Source organism: Bos taurus, chromosome 21, assembly GCF_002263795.3.
Source record: "Bos taurus isolate L1 Dominette 01449 registration number 42190680 breed Hereford chromosome 21, ARS-UCD2.0, whole genome shotgun sequence".
In the NCBI taxonomy this organism is placed as follows: Eukaryota; Metazoa; Chordata; class Mammalia; order Artiodactyla; family Bovidae; genus Bos; species Bos taurus.
In genome coordinates, this window is record NC_037348.1 from 31,294,830 (window position 1) to 31,316,420 (window position 21,591).

General features: G+C 39.4%; 1 protein-coding gene and 1 pseudogene across 6 annotated transcripts in view; both read right to left on the bottom strand.

The window, feature by feature from the left end:
* NRG4 (neuregulin 4) overlaps positions 1 to 21,591 on the bottom strand; it is a 118,173-nt gene that overhangs the window by 75,611 nt on the left and 20,971 nt on the right. The gene's annotated exons all lie outside the window — the stretch shown is intronic.
* LOC616763 (surfeit locus protein 1-like) lies at positions 6,723 to 7,782 on the bottom strand (annotated as a pseudogene).

The window sequence follows — 21,591 nt, forward strand, 5'->3', positions numbered from 1 at the left end:
CAACTAAGCCTGCATGTGGCAACTACAGAGCCCACGCACTCCAGAACCGGCACACGTCCCAACTAGAGAGAAGCTCCTCTGCTGCAACAAAAGCTCCCACATGCCACAACAGCCAAAAATAAATAAATAAAAATATTTTTTAAAATCTACACTGAGGTACCATTTCACACCCTACTAGAATATCTATAAGAAAAATGGGAAACAATAACAAAGAGAAACTAGACCTCTCATTGCTAGTGGAACTATAAAATTGCACATTTTAGAAAATAATTCGATACCTTCCTAAAAAGTTAAAATATAAAATTTCCATGCGTGCATACTAAGTTGCTTCAGTCGTGTCCAGTTCTGTCCGACCCCATGGCCTGTAGCCCGCCAGGCTCCTCTGTTGATGGGATTCTCCAGGCAAGAATAATGGAGGGGGTTGCCATACCCTCCTCCAGGGAATCTTCCTGACTCAGAGACTGAACCTGCGTCTCTTACGTCTCCTGCACTGGCAGTCAGGTTCTTTAGCACTATGCCACTTGAGAAGCCCAAATTTGTCGTAAATGAATCCAAGAGATATGGAAATATGGATCTACACAAAGACAGGACTATAATGTTTAGAACATTATTCATAATGCCCCAAACTAGAAAACAACTCAAATGTCCATCAACTGATAAACAGATAAACAAAATATGGTACAGCCATACAGTGCAATACAACTCAGCAGTAAAAACGGATGGTGTGTTGGTACATGAATTTCAAAAACATGCTAAGTGACAGAAGCCAGTCACAAAAACCACATATTGTATGATTTCATTTATGTGAAATCTTTCAGTTCAGTTCAGTTTGGTCACTCAGTAATGTCCGACGCTTTGAGACCCCATGAATCACAGTATGCCAGGTCTCCCTGTCCATCACCAACTCCCGGAGTTCACTCAAACTCATGTCCATCGAGTCGGCGATGCCATCCAGCCATTTCATGCTCTGTCATCCCCTTCTCCTCCTGCCCCCAATCCCTCCCAGCATCAAGGTCTTTTCCAATGAGTCAACACTTTGCACGAGGTGGGCAAAGTACTGGAGTTTCAGCTTCAGCATCATTCCCTCCAAAGAAATCCCAGGGCTGATCTCCTTTAGAATGGACTGGTTGGATCTCCTTGCAGTCCAAGGGACTCTCAAGAGTCTTCTCCAACACCACAGTTCAAAAGCATCAATTCTTCGGCGCTCAGCTTTCTTCACAGTCCAACTCTCACATCCATACATGACCACTGGAAAAACCATAGCCTTGACTAGACAGACCTTTGTTGGCAAAGTAATGTCTCTGCTTTTCAATATGCTATCTAGGTTGGTCATAACTTTCCTTCCAAGGAGTAAGCGTCTTTTAATTTCATGGCTGCAGTCACCATCTGTAGTGATTTTGGAGCCCAGAAAAATAAAGTCTGACACTGTTTCCACTGTTTCCCCATCTATTTCCCATGAAGTGATGGGACCAGATGCCATGATCTTTGTTTTCTGAATGTTGAGCTTTAAGCCAACTTTTTCACTCTCCACTTTCACTTTCATCAAGAGGCTTTTTAGTTCCTCTTCACTTTCTGCCATAAGGGTGGTATCATCTGCATATCTGAGGCTATTGATATTTCTCCCGGCAATCTTGATTCCAGCTTGTGCTACTTCCAGTCCAGCGTTTCTCATGATGTACTCTGCATATAAGTTAAATAAACAGGGTGACAATATACAGCCTTGACGTACTCCTTGTCCTATTTGGAGCCAGTCTGTTGTTCCATGTCCAGTTCTAACTGTTGCTTCCTGACCTGCATATAAGTTTCTCAAGAGGCAGGTCAGGTGGTCTGGTATTCCCATCTCTTTCAGAATTTTCCACAGTTGATTGTGATCCACACAGTCAAAGGCTTTGGCATATTTAATAAAGCAGAAATAGATGTTTTTCTGGAACTCTCTTGCTTTTTCCATGATCCAGCAGATGTTGGCAATTTGATCTCTGGTTCCTCTGCCGTTTCTAAAACCAGCTTGAACATCTGGAAGTTCACGGTTCACGTAATGCTGAAGCCTGGCTTGGAGAATTTTGAGCATTACTTTACTAGCGTGTGAGATGAGTGCAACTGTGTGGTAGTTTGAGCATTCTTTGGCATTGCCTTTCTTTGGGATTGGAATGAAAACTGACCTTTTCCAGTCCTGTGGCCACTGCTGAGTTTTCCAAATTTTCTGGCATACTGAGTGCAGCACTTTCACAGCATCATCTTTCAGGATTTGAAATAGTTCAACTGGAAATCCATCACCTCCACTAGCTTTGTTCGTAGTGATGCTTCCTAAGGCCCACTTGACTTCACATTCCAGGATGTCTGACTCTAGGTCAGTTATCACACCATCATGATTATCTTGATCGTGAAGCTATTTTTTATACAGTTCTTCTGTGTATTCTTGCCATCTCTTCTTAATATCTTCTGCTTCTGTTAGGACCATACCATTTCTGTCCTTTATCGAGCCCATCTTTGCATGAAATGTTCCCTTGGTATCTCTAATTTTCTTGAAGAGATCTCTAGTCTTTCCAATTCTATTGTTTTCCTCTATTTCTTTTTTTTTTTTTTTGTAGGTTGAGCACTTAAAGTTTTTTTTTTTTTTAATTTTAAACTTTACAATATTGTATTAGTTTTGCCAAACATCAAAATGAATCCGCCACAGGTATACCTGTGCTCCCCATCCTGAACCCTCCTCCCTCCTCTATTTCTTTGCATTGAACACTGAGGAAGGCTTTCTTAACTCTCTTTGCTATTCTTTGGAACTCTGCATTCAGATGTTTATATCTTTCCTTTTCTCCTTTGCTTTTCGCTTCTCTTCTTTTCACAGCTGTTTGTAAGGCCTCCCCAGACAGCCATTTTGCCTTTTTGCATTTCTTTTCCATGGGGATGGTCTTGATCCCTGTCTCCTGTACAATGTCACGAACCTCCGTCCACAGTTCATCAGGCACTCTGTCTATCAGATCTAGGCCCTTAAATCTATTTCTCACTTCAACTGTATAATCATAAGGGATTTGATTTAGGTCATACCTGAATGGTCTAGTGGTTTCCCCTAGTTTCTTCAATTTAAGTCTGAATTTGGTAATAAGGAGTTCATGATCTGATCCACAGTCAGCTCCCAGTCTTGTTTTTGCTGACTGTATAGAGCTTCTCCATCTTTGGCTCAAAGAATATAATCAATCTGATTTTGGTGTTGACCATCTGGTGATGTCCATGTGTAGAGTCTTCTCTTGTGTTCTTGGAAGAGGGTGTTTGCTATGACCAGTGTGTTCTCTTGGCAAAACTCTATTAGCCTTTGCCCTGCTTCGTTCTGTACTCCAAGGCCAAATCTGCCTGTTACTCCAGGTTTTTTTGACTTCCTACTTTTGCATTCCAGTCCCCTATAATGAAAAGGGTATCTTTTTTGGGCGTTAGTTCTAAAAGGTCTTGTAGGGCTTCATAGAACCATTCAACTTCAGCTTCTTTAGCGTTACTGGTTACGGCATAGGCTTGGATTACCATGATATTGAATGGTTTGCCTTGGAAATGAACAGAGATGATTCTGTCGTTTTTGAGATTGCTGACCATGATGGCTACTCCATTTCTTCTAAGGGATTCCTGCCTACAGTAGTAGGTATATGGTCTACTACTGTGTAGTAGTAGAAATTAACCATTCCAGTCCATTTTAGTTCACCAATTCCTTTAGAATATCGACATTCACTCTTGCCATCTCCTGTCTGACCACTTCTAATTTGCCTTGATTCATGGACCTGACATTCCAGGTTCCTATGCAATATTGCTCTTTACAGCAACGGACCTTCTTCTATCACCAGTCACATCCACAACTGGGTATTGTTTTTGCTTTGGCTCCATCCCTTCATTCTTTCTGGAGTTATTTCTCCACTGATCTCCAGTGCCATTTTGGGCTCCTACCGACCCAGAGAGTTCCCTTTCAGTATCGTATCATTTTGCCTTTTCATACTGTTCATGGGGTTCTCAAGGCAAGAATACTGAAGTGGTTTGCTATTCCCTTCTCCAGTGGACCACATTCTGTCAGACCTCTCCACCATGACCTGTCCATCTTGGGTGGCCCCACATGGCATGGCTTAGTTTCATTGAATTAGACAAGGCTGTGGTCTATGTGATCAGATTGGCTAGTTTTCTGAGATTATGGTTTCAGTGTGTCTGCCCTCTGATGCCCTCTCACAACACCTACCTTCTTACTTGGGTTTCTCTTACCTTGAACGTGGGGTATGAAATCTTTAGAAAAGGCAAATCAAGCGACAGGAATAGATTAATAATTGCTTGGGACTGGGGGTGGGAAAAGGAAATGATACAAATAAACATAAAAGATCTTTTTAGAATGATAGAAATATTCTACAATTGGACTGTTGAGGTAGTTGCAAATTTGATAAGCATAATTGATCAGGCTAAAAAAAAAGGTGAATTTTATGGTGTATAAATTATGTTTCAATAAAACTGTTAAAAAAAAATGAAATACTGAAACAGAGTTCATGAGTAAGATAATGATTACTACTTGGACATGTTAACTTTAAAGTGCTACTGGGACATGTAGAAGGAATTGCCTGAAAATGCAAATCTTACATGCAGGATAACCATCAGCTCAGAGATACAGGCAGTTCCTGAAGTCATTTATGTGAACGAACTAGCTCACAGTGTGCATGTGTTGTATGAGACAGAGGCCATGGACTGACCCCTGGAAAATACCAACACTGAACTTTTGTAGAAGGAGCCTGTTAAGAAATTATCAGAGAAATAAGAAAAGAACAAATGTGACCAACAGCAAGCTCTTCTTCCACAATTCAAAATGCTTATCCTCTCTATTTCTAAATTTAGCACTTTCAGATCAGATCAGTCGCTCAGTCATGTCCAACTCTTTGCGATCCCATGAACCGCAGCACGCCAGGCCTCCCTGTCCATCACCAACTCCTGGAGTTCACTCAGACTCATGTCCATCAAGTCAGTGATGCCATCCAGCCATCTCATCCTCTGTCATCCCCTTCCTCTCTTGCCCCCAATCCCTCCCAGCATCAGAGTCTTTTCCAATGAGTCAACTCTTCACATGAGGTGGCCAAAGTACTGGAGTTTCAGCCTTAGCATCATTCCTTCCAAAGAAATCCCAGGGCTGATCTCCTTCAGAATGGACTGGTTGGATCTCCTTGCAGTCCAAGGGACTCTCAAGAGTCTTCTCCAACACCACAGTTCAAAAGCATCAATTCTTTGGCGCTCAGCCTTCTTCACAGTCCAACTCTCACATCCATACATGACCACTGGAAAAACCATAGCCTTGACTAGACGAACCTTTGTTGGCAAAGTAATGTCTCTGCTTTTGAATATGTTACCTAGGTTGGTCATAACTTTCCTTCCAAGGAGTAAGCATCTTTTAATTTCATGGCTGCAGTCACCATCTGTCGTGATTTTGGAGCCCAGAAGAATAAAGTCTGACACTGTTTCTACTGTTTCCCCATCTATTTCCCATGAAGTGATGGGACCAGATGCCATGATCTTCGTTTTCTGAATGTTGAGCTTTAAGCCAACTTTTTCACTCTCCTCTTTCACCTTCATCAAGAGGCTTTTTAGTTCCTCTTCACTTTCTGCCATAAGGGTGGTATCATCTGCAATATCTGAGGTGATTGATATTTCTCCTGGTAACCTGGATTCCAGTTTGTGTTTCTTCCAGTCCAGCATTTCTCATGATGTACTCTGCATATAAGTTAAATAAACAGGGTGACAATATACAGCCTTGACATACTCCTTTTCCTATTTGGAACCAGTCTGTTGTTCCATGTCCAGTTCCAACTGTTGATTCCTGACCTGCATACAAATTTCTCAAGAGGCAGATCAGGTGGTCTGGTATCCCCATCTCTTTCAGAATTTTCCACAGTTTATTGTGATCCACACAGTCAAAGGCTTTAGCACTTTAGTCAACATCTAACCCCCAGCAATGGAAGATGAGGCTTCAGCTGTCTTACACTACCCTCTACTTCTTTGATTTGAATGTTTGATAAGTTACACTGTCTCTATTTCTTCTCTTGGTTATATCTGCAATTTTAAATAATATACTCATACTTCTAGGTCCTCATCAATGAACTTGAGTCAATTCACAGACCGGCTTAACTTTACAGTAACTTTGCTTCCAACTTTTCTCTCCCCTCTTCCTCTTTCTGCCTTGGTAGCTATACCTTGACTCCTATATCATGAAGGTTTTTAACATTTACATTCTCATCTGTGACCCTAAAAAAGTGTTTCATAACTTTGCCTCTAGATGTAAAAGTTGAAAACCAATAAACTATAGTTTTATCAACATTACTATAAATACTATTAACAGCAGATCCATGCCATGTGAATATTTTCTTCTCTTGTTTCAAGGCCAAAATACTTGGGCTATTCATTAGATAATATTCCCAACAGCAAGACAAAATAGATTCTCTTCAACTCTAGATTGATTAAAATCATGCTGTATGTGAATATGCATTTTATTTGTACCTTGTTTTTCTTAAACAGCTTGAGAGCTTGACAGTTGCCTTCTTTTTGGTAGGCTGGAGGGACAAGTGAAGAATACTGTGCTTTATCATAACATCTCAAATATTCAGCTGCTTTTTTTGTAGTATAGGGATTTATTTATACCAATAGCACATGATCCAGCATAAAATCAAATCTCTTGAAATGTTTACTCTGTGACTTCCTAATAATTCAGGGACAGGGCTACATCATCTAATCTCTTCACATACCAGGAGTCCAAGGTAGGAATTACTTAAACCACAGGTATGACGTGACTGCACAGAGGACTGGTGCTCAGTCCTCAGAGTGACTCTGGTTGTCTTCCAATGGGTCTTTCAAGAACCGTGCTCTGGAAGTCAGCATCAATGAAAATGGGGTCTGTACCTGGGAGCCTGGCCATGGTCTCCAGGTCCTGGTAATGCCAGTGGTTCTGTCTGGATTAGTCTTGGAGACAAATGACTTCCTGGTTTCTGTCAGCCTCAGCACCACGACTAGGCCCACTTCTCCCTCAATCTAGACTTTATACCACGTTTCAGGATTCACTTTCTTCCTGGGCACAAACACCCTGTTTAGCAGAATGGTGATTCCCAGGTCAGCACAGTGAAAGGGAGTGCCAAGGTAGGCACTAGTAAACAAAGGGAGCCAGGAGGCCAGCCTCCCGGGCACGGTCCACCATGGTCCAAGACATCATGTACAGCAACCTGGAGGTCAAAGTGCCTCCTGACCTTCACTGGCCTGTACTCCAGATGTTTCGGTTCCACTGGATCTGCTGGCAGAGAAATGGGCTTGGTAATCACTCTGGATTCTAGCTCTGCCATCAACTTTAGCTTCCACTTCTGACACTGGATCTGCCATGTCCCTGGGCCAAAGGCAGTAACAGGAACGAGAAGCAGAAACCACTAGAGCAAGGAGCTGTCTTCTGTTTCTGTGGCAGTTGCTTTGGCTTAAGAGTTGCCCCACCTGCTGGGCCTAGAGGCCAGTCCTTGGGAGGAACATGCAAACTGTGTTGATTAATTATGCTTTCCTTTAGGATCCGAGACCCCTGGGTTTCAGTTTGGGGTTGGCCCGCATTAGCCCAAGGAGACATAGGAAGTTACTGCATGTCGACAGTCAAGTGTGTAATCCAGGAGTGCAGAAGGAGTCAGTCATGGGGCTGTCATGAGGACAGAATTCTCACTAGAGTAGGCATGCAACCAGGGCCTGATGGCCTTATTCAGAGGCTCAGGAAGCAGTCCCAGAGCATATTGCAATGCCCATACCCACCCACATACCCTCCTGGGCCAAGTGGAAGGCAGGGACAGAGCAGTTTTTCCTAGGTGGATAGGGCACACCTGGATGAGTCCTTACCTGGGCCCAGGGCAACCTCAACCTGACAGTTGGCCTGGTGCCCACTCCACACAGCCCCAGCCCTCAAATACTCAGTGTCTTAATCATACTATTTATTGCATGTAGTCTTCTTTGATTTTGTTAGACAGCCCTTCCAACACTCTATCTCTTGCTCAAATCTAGAACTACTACCAAATTCAGCATAACAGTAATAACTACTGCTTTTTTTAACTTTTATTTTTTACTGAAGTATAGGTGATTTACAATGTTTCAGGTATACAGGAAAGTGATTCGGCTACACATATATGTCTCTATTCTTTTTTAAACTTTTTGCCATTATAGGTTATTATAAACTATTGAATACAGTTCCCTGTGTTATATAGTAGGTCCTTGTTATTTATTTATATATAGTAGTCTGTATTTGTTAATCCCAAATTCCAAATTTATCCCTTCCCCTTTTCCCTTTTGGTAACCACAGTTTGTTTTCTATGTCTGTGAGTCTATTTCTGTTTTGTAAATAAGTTCATTTGTATCATTTTTTAAACAGTTGGATTATTTTTTTAATAATTTTTATTTATTTATTTTTGGTTGCACTGGGTCTTCACCACTGCACGTGGCCTTTCTCTAGCTGTGGAGAGCAGGGGGCTCCACTCTCTAGGTGTAGTGTGTGGGCTTCTCACTGCAGTCACTTCTCTTGTTTCAGAGCATGGGCTCTAGGCACATGGGTTGCAGCATGCAGGCTGTAGGGCAAAGGCTCAGTAGCTCTGGTGCACAGGCTTAGTGCTCTGCAGCATGTGAAAACTTCCCAGACTAGGGATCAAACCCATGTCCCCTGCATCGGCAGGCAGACTCTCCTCCACTATAGCACCAGTGAAATCCTCATGTTTCTAGATTTCATATATAAGTGATTTCACTAAAACCGTATGCAAAAATAAACTCAAAATGGATCAAAGACCTAAATGTAAGACTGGACACTATAAAACTCCTAGATGAAAACACAGTCAGGACATTCTTTGATATAAATTGAAGCAATTATTTTTTTGGATCTACCTCCTTGAGTAATAAAAACAAAAACAAAAATAAACAAATGAGACCTAATTGAACTTAAAATCTTTTGCATAGCAAAGGAAACCATAAACAAAATGAAAAGACAATCTATAGAATGGGAGAAAATATTTGTAAATGATGCAACCAGCAGGGATTAATGTCCAAAATACACAAATAGCTCATAAAGCTCGATAGCAAAACAAACAAAAAAAAAAATCAAAAAATGGGCACAAGACCTAAAGAGACATTTCTCCAAAGAGAACATACAGATGGCAAACAACACATGAAAAGATGCTCAGCATCAGTAATTATTAGAGAAATGCAAGTCAAAACCACAATAAGATATCACCTTACACCGGTCAGAATGGCCATCATTAAAAAGTCTACAAATAATAAATGCTGGAGAGGGTGTGGAGGAAAGGTAACTGTCCTACACTTTTGGTAAGAATATAAATTGGTGCTGTTGCTGCTGCTAAGTCGCTTCAGTTGTGCCTGACTCTGTGCGAAACCATAGAGGGCAGCCCACCAGGATCCTCTGTTCCTGGGATTCTCCAGGCAAGAATACTGGAGTGGGTTGCCATTCAGTTCTCCAATGCATGCATGCATGCTAAGTCACTTCAGTCGTGTCCGACTTTGTGTGACCCTATGGACAGCAGCCTACCAGGCTCCTCTGTCCACAGGATTTGAGGCAAGAACACTGGAGTGGGTTGCCATTTCCTTCTCCGATAAAGTGGTGCAGCTACTATGAAAAATAGTATGGTGGTTCCTCAAAAACTAAAAATAGATTTACCATATCTTTTGGCAACCCCACTTCTGGGAATGTATACAGAGAAAACCATAATCCAAAAATGCATGTGCCCCAATGTTCGCAGCAGCATTATTTACAATAGCCAAGACATGGAAGCAACCTAGATGTCCATCGACAGATGGATGGATGAAGATGATGTAGTATTTATACACAATGGAATAATATTCAGCCATAAAAAAGAATGAAACAATGTCATCTGTAGCAACATGGATCATACTAAGTGAAGTAAGTCAGACAAATATGTGATATCACTTATATGTGGAATCTAAAAAAGATACAAATGAACTTTTTACAGAACAGATTCATATATACAGAAAACAAACTTATAGTTACCAAAGGGGAAACGTGGGGGCAATAAGTCAAGAGTTTGAGATTAGCAGATACAAACTACTATAAATAAGATAGATAAACAATATTCAATATTGTATAATAAGCCATAATGGAAAAGAATTCAAAAATAAAATAAAAATAATGGCCTAAAGTTGGCATATCTCTTTTCTTCCTGGAAATAAGCACACTCCTTTGATGATGGCTCAGATGCTAAAGAATATGCCTGCAATGCAGGAGACTCAGGTTCGATCCTTGGCTTGGGAAGATCCCCTGGAGTAGGGAATGGCTACCCACACCACTGGGTTTCCCCGGTGGCACTAACTGGTAAAGGACCTGCCTACCAATGCAGGAGACATAAGAGACGCAATTCAATCCCTGGGTTAGGGGGAGTCCCTGGAGGAGGAAACGGCAACCCACTCCCGCATTCTTGCCTGGGGAATCCCCACGGACAGAGGAGCCTGGCAGGCTACAATCCATGAAGTCATAGAGTCGGACACAACTGAGTGACTAACACTTCAATGGCTACAGCAGCAAATTTTGAAATCAGGTAGTCTAAGTCCTCCAGATCTGTTCCTTTTCTAAATCGTTTCAGCTATTCTAGGTCCTCTGCCTTTCTATATAAATTCTAGAATTAGCTTACCAATTACTATTTTTTAAATGCTGATGGGATACTGATAGTGAACGTGTTTAATCTATAGATGAAGAACTACACGCTTAGAACAAACCCTTATATTATTTCAACAAGAGTATGAAGGTAATTCAGTGAGGAAAAGGTAGTCTTTTCAACAAATGGTGCTGGAATATTTGAATATCCATGTGCAAAACACAGAATTATACCTTTACCTTGTAGCATACAGAAAAATTAACTCAAAATACATCACAGGCCTAAATGTAAGAGCTAAAACTATAAAACTTCTAAAAGAAAATCTTTGTGACTTTGGGTTAGGCAAAGATTTCTTAAATATGACAGCAAGAGGACAGTTCATAAAAGAAAAAGTTGACAAGTTAGACTATCAAAGTTTAACTTTTTCAATAAAAAAAATTAAGAAAATGAAAAGGCAAGTCACAGAAAGAAAGAACATATTTACAAATCATATATCTGATTAAAGACTTGTATCCAGACAATATAAAGAACTCTTACAAATGAAAGGAAGACAATCCAATTAAAAAATGGGCAATCATTTTTTTTCAACTTAGGGAGACTTAAATTAAAACCTCAATAAGATACTACTACTTATCTACTAGAATAACTATAATAAAAAATACTGACAATATAGTTTTCGCAAGGATGTAGAGAAACTGGAAGTCTCATACAGTTCTGATGGAAATGTAAAATGGTACCACCACTTTGGAAAAGTGTGGCTGTTTCTTAAAAACATCAACATATGTTTATCATAAAACCCAGCAATCTTTCTCCTAAGAATCTGTCTAAAAGAAATGAAAACATATGTCCACTCAAAAGATTTGTACACAAATATTCATACCAGATTTTTAAATTTAGACACTTTGAATAAACCAAAAATGAAAAAAATTGTACTAAAAAAAGCTGCATTAAAGTATGAATGGAAAGAATGTGAAGAATGAATGCAAAAAAGGAAAATAATTCTAGCTGTAAAAAGGAATTAAGGGCCAAGAAAGCTGTGAATATGGTGGCAAAGCTAAATAAACACTATATAAAAAGTAGAAATGTCCTTTGGGTTCAGCTGGTAAAGAATCTGCCTGCAATGCAGGAGACCCTGGTTCAATTCCTGGGTCAGGACGTTCCCCTGGAGAAGGGATAGGCTATCCACTCCAGTATTGGGCTTCCCTGGTGGCTCAGACAGTAAAGAATCTGCCTGCAATGCAGGAGACCTGGGTTCGATCCCTGAGTTGGGAAGATCCCCTGGAGGAAGGCATGGCAACTCACTCCAGTATTTTTGCCTGGAGAATCCCCATGAACAGAGGGGCCTGGCAGGCTACAGTCCATGGGGTCGCAAAGAGTTGGATTCAACTGAGCGACTAGGCACAGCAAAGCAATATCCAAGTAGCATTAAATACCTAAAAACAAAAGCATGAAAGTTAGCAAGGGGTAAATTAAATGTGTCCTAAGATCCTTTTATTTTGTGGGATTGAGAGCAAAAGTTACACTTTTGACTTTGGAAGTGAAATTTTTTCACTTTTCCAAAGTGGCGATACCATTTTACATTTCCACTAGTATTGTATAAGGCTTTCAGTTTCTCTATATCCTTGCCAAAACTATATTGTCAGTATTTTTTATTATAGTTATTCTAGTAGGTAGGTAGTAGTTAGTATCTTGTTGAGGTTTTAATTTCAGTTTCCGAAGACATTGCTGCTGCTGCTGCTGCTAAGTCACTTCAGTCGTGTCCGACTCTGTGCGACCCCATAGCCCACCAGGCTCCCCCGTCCCTAGGATTCTCCAGGCAAGAACACTGGAATGGGTTGCCATTTCCTTTTCCAATGCATGAAAGTGAAAAGTCAAAGTGAAGTTGCTCAGTCGTCTGACTCTTAGCGACCTCATGGACTGCAGCCTACCAGGCTCCTCCGTCCATGGGATTTTCCAGGCAAGAGTACTGGAGTGGGGTGCCATTGAAGACATTCAGTTCAGTCACTCAGTCGTGTCCAACTCTTTGCGACCCCATGAATTGCAGCACGCCAGGCCTCCCTGTCCATCACCAACTCCCGGAGTTCACTCAAACTCATGTCCATTGGGTCGGTGATGCCATCCAGCCATCTCATTCTCTGTCATCCCCTTCTCCTCCTGCCCCCAATCCCTCCCAGCATCAGTCTTTTCCAATGAGGCAACTCTTCGAATGAGGTGGCCAAAGTACTGCAGTTTCAGCCTTAGCATCATTCCTTCCAAAGAACACCCAGGACTGATCTCCTTTAGAATGGACTGGTTGGATCTCCTTGCAGTCCAAGGGGACTCTCAAGAGTCTTCTCCAACACCACAGTTCAAAAGCATCAATTCTTCGGCGCTCAGCCTTCTTCACAGTCCAAATTTCACATCCATACATGACCACTGGAAAAACCATAGCCTTGACTAGACGGACCTTTGTTGGCAAAGTAATGTCTCTGCTTTTCAATATGCTATCTAGGTTGGTCATAACTTTCCTTCCAAGGAGTAAGCGTCTTTTAATTTCATGGCTGCAATCACCGTCTGCAGTGATTTTGGAGCCCAAAAAAATAAAGTCTGAAAGATTTCAGTAAATGAAGAATGCATCTGGTACTTTCTAGGGTAATTACCAGTACAATAGAAACAGTGTTTTAAATTCAAACTTAAACAAACTAGCAGAGGGGAAAGCTGAAACAAAAAATCCCTAAGAAGGCAAAAGGAGAGAAAATAAAACAGATGCCAGAGACACACTATGAATCAAAGGAGATAGAGTAAACAGGAAGAAGATTTCCCCCATCTCCTCTTAGGAACTCAGCCAATAAGAAAGTCATGAACTCTTTGTTTATTATAGCCTTTTCAATTTGTTTCTCCCTGTACAAAAGTGTTCTCTTTAACTTTGCTGTGTGGGGACTTGCACGTAGATTACCATGCCTGCAGACACTGAACTGAAATTCTCTGCTGATCCGAAATAAACCCACTTTTTAAAATTGTTGCTGGAAGTTTATTTCTTTTAGGCAAAATGTTTGAACAATGATATAAGTTTGAACTACATAATATAAAAAAAACTTGAGCTAATAAAGATATGTAAACAATGCTCCTAACAAGTGCTAAATAAACTTTTTTTTCAAGCATACACAGATTTATAAAAACATATCATTACTGAAAAGCAAGTCTCAGAAATGTTTAAATGACTGAAATCATATGGAGTAAGTTCTCTGACCATAGTGAGAATAAACTAGAAATTTTAAATGGTTCAGCGAAGAAATTAAAAATATATTTTAACTCAAAACAACAAAATAAATGGTAATAGGATCATACATATCAATTTCGGAAATATTATATATTAAAATGTGGAGGAAACTAAAGCAACATTTAGAGGAAAATTTACAGCCTTAAATGCATATGTTAAGGGAAAAAGAGGCTTACAGATGTTAAGCTAAACATTCAGCTAAAAAGAACAAGAAAACAATTCAAAGAAAGTTTAAAGAAGGAAACAAAGAACAGAAACAACAAAATGAAAAGCAAACATACAATTCAGAGAATTAACAAGGCCAGAAATTGATCTAATCTTTGAAAAGTTTAGAAAAATTGACTATCACTTATTAAGATTGAGCAAGAAAAAATTTAAAAATTACAGTTCAATATCCTGGATGAAATAGATGCAAAAATCCTCAACACAACACTAGCAAATTAAACCAATTCAACCACTACCAATTCAACAGTATTTTAGAAATTTTAAAGGTCACCATCTTTTAGAAATCTAAAAGATACACCATGATCAAGTGGGATTTATTCCTGGGATGTAAGTGCTTCAACATACACGATTCAATCAATGAGATTCTCTTTATTAACAAAAGTGATTAGGGATAGAATAAGATAATCAGTCAGTTTAAAAATCCCTCTAGGAGACTAAAGACAGGAAATTTTAAGGCAGTTTGGGAGACTGTTGCAAGCTAATGACCACTCAAGAAGAGAATCCAATAATCTAGCAACAATCTACACTACCTTGAAGGAAGACCAGGTGCATCCAAGCACCAAACACAAGTCACAACCCTGACAGTTAAAATGCAAGACAACAGATATGGGTCTGAATCCTGTTACTTTAAGTCAGAGAGTTAACAGTCTTTGAAGAGTAGCATTTCTGCATGTAACCAGGAAAGAAATACAGGTGAAAAGGGAAAGAAATTAGGTGAAAGAGGACATTATACCAAAACCTGAGATGAATTACCATATTTTAATATTTTTACCACCCTTTTGCTAATGTACATATGATTTAAATAGCACCATGACAGTCCTGGTGTCTGTCATGACATGGCCATGCAGGGCCAAAGGAGGAACTAATGATGTAAGTCTTCATGTCTGTCCAAGAATGAGGAAGAAGGTGGTCTCCTCCCCTCCCCAATTTTTCTTTGATTATAAAAATGTAGCCCTCTTTGTTCTTGGGGCTGTGCTCCTTTGCCCACCTCCCTGTATCTTTCACAAGCATCCTATGCTGATAAACTTGGTCTTTGCCTGCTGCTGAATTGTTTCCATGATGAGACAAAAGAGTCTGAGCTTCAGTAAGTCCTGACACCAGGTGAGTGGTTTTAATCGAAAGGCAGGGGTTCAAGTTCCTTCCTAAGCCAGGGATTGTGGGTTCGAGCACAAGTCTGAGTTTTAGCTAGGTTCAAGTCCCACCCAAGAAGGAGTGCAGTGTCAAAAGGAAGAATTAAAATCCTACAATCATTTCAATAGTTACAGAAAAAGCACTTGATGAAATGCAACATCCTTTCATGATTAAAAACTCTCTCAAAAAATTAGGCATAGATGGAACATACCTCAACATAAAAAAGGCCTTATATGACAAGGTCACAGCTAACACCATACCCAACAGTGAAAAGCTTTAAGCTTTTCCTCTAAGATCAGGAAGAAGACAACACAGTAGTGAAAGTCCTAGTCAGAGCAATTAGATTTAAAAAAAAAAAGGGGAAGAAATAGAATTCCCTCTGTCTATAGATACATGATATCACATATGGAATACCCTGAAGACACCACCAAAAAATGTATAGAATTAATCAATGAATTCAGTGAAACTGCAAGATACAAAATCAATTTACAAAAAAGCAGTTGTACTTCTATACACTAACAACAAACTATCTAAAGAGGAATTAAGAAAACAATCCCATTTATAAAAGAATAAAATACTCAGGAACAAATTTAACCAAGGAGGTGAACAAGCTGTACAGTGAAAACCATAAAACACTGAAAAAAGAAACTGAAGATGACACAAATAATTAGAAAGATATTCCACGTTCATGGATTGGAAGAATTAATATGGTGATATCTTCATATTACCTTAAAAAATATATAGGAGAGGATATAGGAGAGGATTCTGCAAACCATACATTTGGTAAGGAGTAGATATTTAGAATATATCAGGTACTCAAATAACTCCACAGCAAGAAGACAGATGACCCGATTTTTTAAATGGGCAGAGGACCTAAATACATATTTTTCAAAGGAAGACATACAAATGGCCAACGAATATACAGGATGATGCTCAACATCAATGATCAATAGGGAGGTGCAGACTGAAACCACAGTGAGATATCACATCATACATGTTGGAACTGCTATTACTAAAAAGACAAAAAAAAAGTGTTGGTGAGGATGTGAAGAGAAGGGAGCCTTTGTGACAAGAAGGTAGACTGGTGCAAACATCACAGAAGCCAGTATGGTGGCTGCGCCAAAGACTGGGATTGGAGCTGCCGTGTGGTCCGGTGGCCCCCTGTCTAGGTATGCATCCAGAGGAAATGATATCAAAGCTCGAGGAACTATTTGAGCTCCCACATTCACTGCAGTGTTATTCACAACACCCAAGATAGGGAGTCAATCTATGCCTCCATCAACAAATGAATGGGTGGAGTCATTTTGGTGTAGTGTATTTAACAATGAATTGTTATTCAGCTTTAGGGAAGAAGGAGATCCTGCCATTTGTGATAATGTGGATGAACTTCGAGGACACAGGGTATAGTGAGCCAGACACACAAGGACAAGAACTACATCATCTTACTTGTATGTGGAATATGGAAAAGTTAAACTCTTGGAGGCAGGGAGTGAAACAGCGGTTGCCAAAAGCTGGAGAATTCAAGAAATGGGATGATTAGCTTAAAAAACACCCAATGGCTAATTTCCCATCACAAAGTAAGTCAGCAGAAAAATGGTATCTTTGAAGTGCTGAAGAAAAAACAAAAATTCTTCTATCCTAGAATTCCATATCTAACAAAAACATACATATACCCATGGCTGATTCATGCTGATGTTTTGTAGAAACCAACACAATTCTGTAAAGCAATTATGCTTCAATTAAAAAAATAAATTAATTAAAAAAATATTCTTCAAAAAATGACACAAAATTGAAACACACTAAAATGAAAGGTAAGTGTATTTGTGGCTAATAGACCTAGCTTTACAAAAAACAATGAAGAAATTTCTAAATTTCTAAAGGCTAAAGGTAAATGATCCCCGACTGAAGCCTGATTCCACAATGAAGAACACTATGTGGTAAATTCAATATCTATGTGTGATAAAAACTCCCAACAAAGCAGATGCAGATGAAGCGTACCTCAGCGTAATAAAGGCTACATATGACAGGCCCTATCAAAACTCCAATGGTATTTTTTTATAGAAACAGAACCAATAACCCTAAAATTTGTATGGAACCACAAAAGATCCCAAATAGCCAAAGCAACCTTGAGAAGGAAGAACAAAGCTAGAGGTATCACATTCCATACTTTCAAATTATATTATAAAGCTACAGCAATCAAAATGTATAGTGCTGGCATAAAAACAAACACATAGATCAATGGAACAGAATAGAGGACCCAGAAACAAACCTATGTATATATGGTAAATTAATCTATAACAGGAGAAGGCAATGGCAACACACTCCAGTACTCTTGCCTGGAAAATCCCATGGACGGAGGAGCCTGGTGGGCTGCAGTCCATGGGGTCGCAAAGAGTCGGATACGACTGAGTGACTTCATTTTCACTTTTCATTTTCATGCACTGTAGAAGGAAATGGCAACCCACTCCAGTGTTCTTGCCTGGAGAATCCCAGGACCGGAGCCTGGTGGGCTACTGTCTATGGGGTCGCACAGAGTCGGACATGACTGACGTGACTTAGCAGCAATCTATAACAAAGAAGGCAAGAATCTATGAGGTGACTAGGTGTTTTCAAGAGAGAATGAGGGAATAGGGAGGGGAAGTGAGTGGAGGCTTAGTAGAGTGAAGGACTTGAAAAATTACAAAAAGCAAGAAGGCGCAAAGGTTTTTCCATGTGAGTCCTATCTGGGTTTATTAACTGGCAGTCATCCAAGGTAAGCTCCTACACTCCCATAAAGACTGGGAGATAGGAACTCTATCTTCAGGTGCTGGCTGAAATAAAAAATAAATTCTTTTGGCAGCCTTGATTTTCCTTAAGCAGGCACTTTAAAGGGGGTGGGGATGGGAGGGTAGGGTCATTCTAGGGATGTGGCGTCAGCTGTTAGAAGACATGCTACTGTTGTGCTACTAGTCAAGAAGACAATTTAGAGGACCCTGGCTAGAGACTGGTCAAGAAGAAAATCTTTGTTAGCCCCCAAATGTGAATCAGATTCAGATAATAGAACTGATTATTCAAGAAAGAATCTAAATTATATCTATGATACTTTGGCTGTCACAGAACTGCTCTACGCTCTCTCAGTCTTTAATGAACAAGAACTGTGGATACGAAAATCAAAGCCAAAAAAAAAAAAAGTTCAAATGTGACTGACATTAGTATCCATGTGAGTTAATAATAAGAGCTACCATTTACTGTACACTCACAGTATGCCAGACAAAACAACAGAAGCCCTCAGGTACATTATATAGTCCTTAACAGTAATCTGGGGACTTGCCTGGTGAATCAAGGCTAAGACTCCACACTCCCAATGCAGGTGGCTCAGGTTCTGTCCCTGGTCAAGGAACTAGATCCCACATGCCAACTGAAAATCCCACCACATGCCACAACTAAGACCCGGTGCAGCCAAATAAATAAACAAATACAATTTAAAAAACAGTCTTACAGCGTAGGGATTAGCTTCATTCTACAAAGGAAACTGACACCAAGAGAAGTGAAGTGACTTTTCTCAAAGTACAGCCTGTAAGTGGCAGAATTTTAAAAAATTTACCATAGTAAATAGACTGTACATATTTAGTCTCATGAATTTACTTATGAATGGAATATGTAAATATATTCTCAAAATCCCAGATAGACAAAATTCTTTTATATCCCAGGTACAGAATGTATATGAGATCACTTTCTCTGAAGATAATTGCTATTAGGGGGAAAAAAGCCGTTTAAAGTTAGTCTACTTAGGGACTTCCCTGGTGCTGCAGTGTCTTAACCATCCCTGGTGATTAAGACTCCACACTCCTAATACAAGGGGCACAGGCTCGATCCCTGGTCAGGGAACTAAGATCCCACATGTGCTACATAGCACAGCCAAAAAAAAAAAAAAAAATCCACTTTAAACAGAGATGAAAATTTCATATAAAAACAGGGGTAAAAATTTTGAGGTTTATTTCATCTTATATTTAAGAGTTTGGGTTATAATTGCAATTATGTGCTAATTGTTTTATAATTAACTTTCTTTGGAGTGCAGTCGACTTCCAGTGTTGTTAGTTTCAGCTGTACAGCAAAGTTAATCGGTTATACACATACATGCATGCTAAGTCGCGTCAGTGGTGTCCAATTCTTCGGGACCCTATGGACTCCAGCCCACCAGGCTACTCTGTCCATGGGCTTCTCCAGGCAAGAATACTGGCATGCGTTGCCATGCCCTGCTCCAGGGGATCTTCCTGACCCAGGGATGGAATCTGCGTCTCTTCTATTGGTAGGCAGGTTCTTTACCACTAGCGCCACCTGGGAAGCCCATACACATACATACATCTTTTTTTTTGTTAAAGATTCTATTTCCAGATAGGTCATTACAGAGTATCGACTAGTTCCCTGCACTTTACAATAGATTAATATTAGTTATCTGTTTCATGGACAGTAGTGTGTATATGTAAATCCCAATTTCCCAATTTATCTCTCCCACCCCCCACCTTCCCCCATTGTTAACCATAAGTTTGTTTTCTACAACTGTGACTCTATTTCTGCTTTGTAAATAGGCTCAGTTGTACCACTCTTCCTAGACTCCATATATAAGTGATATCAATGTGTGTTAATCCTTAGAATGAACAAATCAAGTAGGGATTTGGGCATAATTTTTCTGACAAAGTTGTATCATATATAAACAGACTTCATCTAATGTCTAGTTTTCATATGGACAATTGTAAAGATGGTTGTAAAAAATTTAACATTGCTGACAATTTTCCCAAGGCCTTCTTTGAATCCTAATATTGAACTTTTAAAAGAGATGAGTTGCCATCATCATTGCACTTTCTCTATTTTTCAACTGTTGTGGCCTAAGTCTGCCACATCTTCATTTGCCATTGGTATCATTTGTGATCTGAGTTCCCCAACATCATTTTCATCGTCTCTCCTACATCTTTTCAAGATTCACAATTTTGCCCTAAAATCACCTGTATGTATTTGTGTTTTATAGGAATATTCAACAATCATGAAAAGACCGGCCAACAATGCTCCTAAGCTAGACAAGAATGCATGTATGAGGGACAGTCAGCTTTATAAGTGAGTCGTTCATTAGTGAATATTATTATACCTTTGACTTCCCTTCGGAATCATAACTGTGGGGACTTAGAAGTAGTCAGATAACTGGGATATCTGTACTAAGAGAAGACTTATGCAATTTGAGCAGATAGTGGCGTAAGATGAGCCCAGAGAGGGAGGCATCCACCCAGCAATGCTGCATCTCAGAGTGAAAGATGGGCACGTGTACGTCATATATGATTTAAGAAAAGCCAGAAAACAGGGTAAAAAGTAGATAATCACCAGGCAGACAGACTTTATATGATAGTCATAAAAGCCACCACTCCAACAATACATGCTTAAAAATAAGAGTAAATCAAGAAAATCCTCAAGCTTTCAGCTCTGTTTCAAACTCTTTCTAGAGTGTTCAAATCTTAGCTGAAACAGGTCAAAGAGTTTACATTGGTTGCTCAAAAATAGCCTTATCATATATTTAAGAATTTCCCACTTAGATGTTAGCTCGCTAGTCTTACAATATTAGTAGTTTTTTGTCAGGCCTGATTCAGGGTACATCAGGAAAGGAAAGCAAAATATTATGTATGAAGCCAGTAAGCAAGAAAATAGTGGAGACCAGTACATCTCAATACCTGAAAATCACTTCATGCGTATTTAGACACGTAATAATAAGATCTTCAGTGTCAGGCCTTCTCAGCTTATTTTAAAAACAATTTTAAAAGCTTTTGTTTTTAGAATTTAATGTATTTTTTAAAACCCCTTCAGATTAAAATAGATTTTAGAAAATAAAAAAAATGATTTGGATCACATTTTGTCAACATGTGAACACAAATTAAAAAGCCAGTTTTTCTTGAAGCCAAATATAGTTTTTCTATAAAATACATCCAAAGAAATATTTCTGTTCTCCTTAACTCCATATTTACCTTTGGTTGGTATTCAAGAATTTCCTTTTCATATAAAAAGCTGGCACACATGTCTACTACAACCAATTAATGTTAAGAAAGGCAAAAAACAGAAAAATACAATTGTGAACCTCATATGGTTGAGTCAAAAACTGGAATAAAAAATTGTTCTGAAATGATGAAATGTTCTAAAAAACATTTAAAAGGACACTGGAATTAAAAAATGCATGCTCTGAAATAAAGCATAGAGAGTAAAACATCATTTTGGAAGTAGTAAACATTTACTAGTAGTCAATGATGCAGAAGTAAAAGATTGTTCTATACAAAAGCCAAGACTTTATATTGAACATATTCTATTCCAGTCAGCAATTTCTTCCTGAAG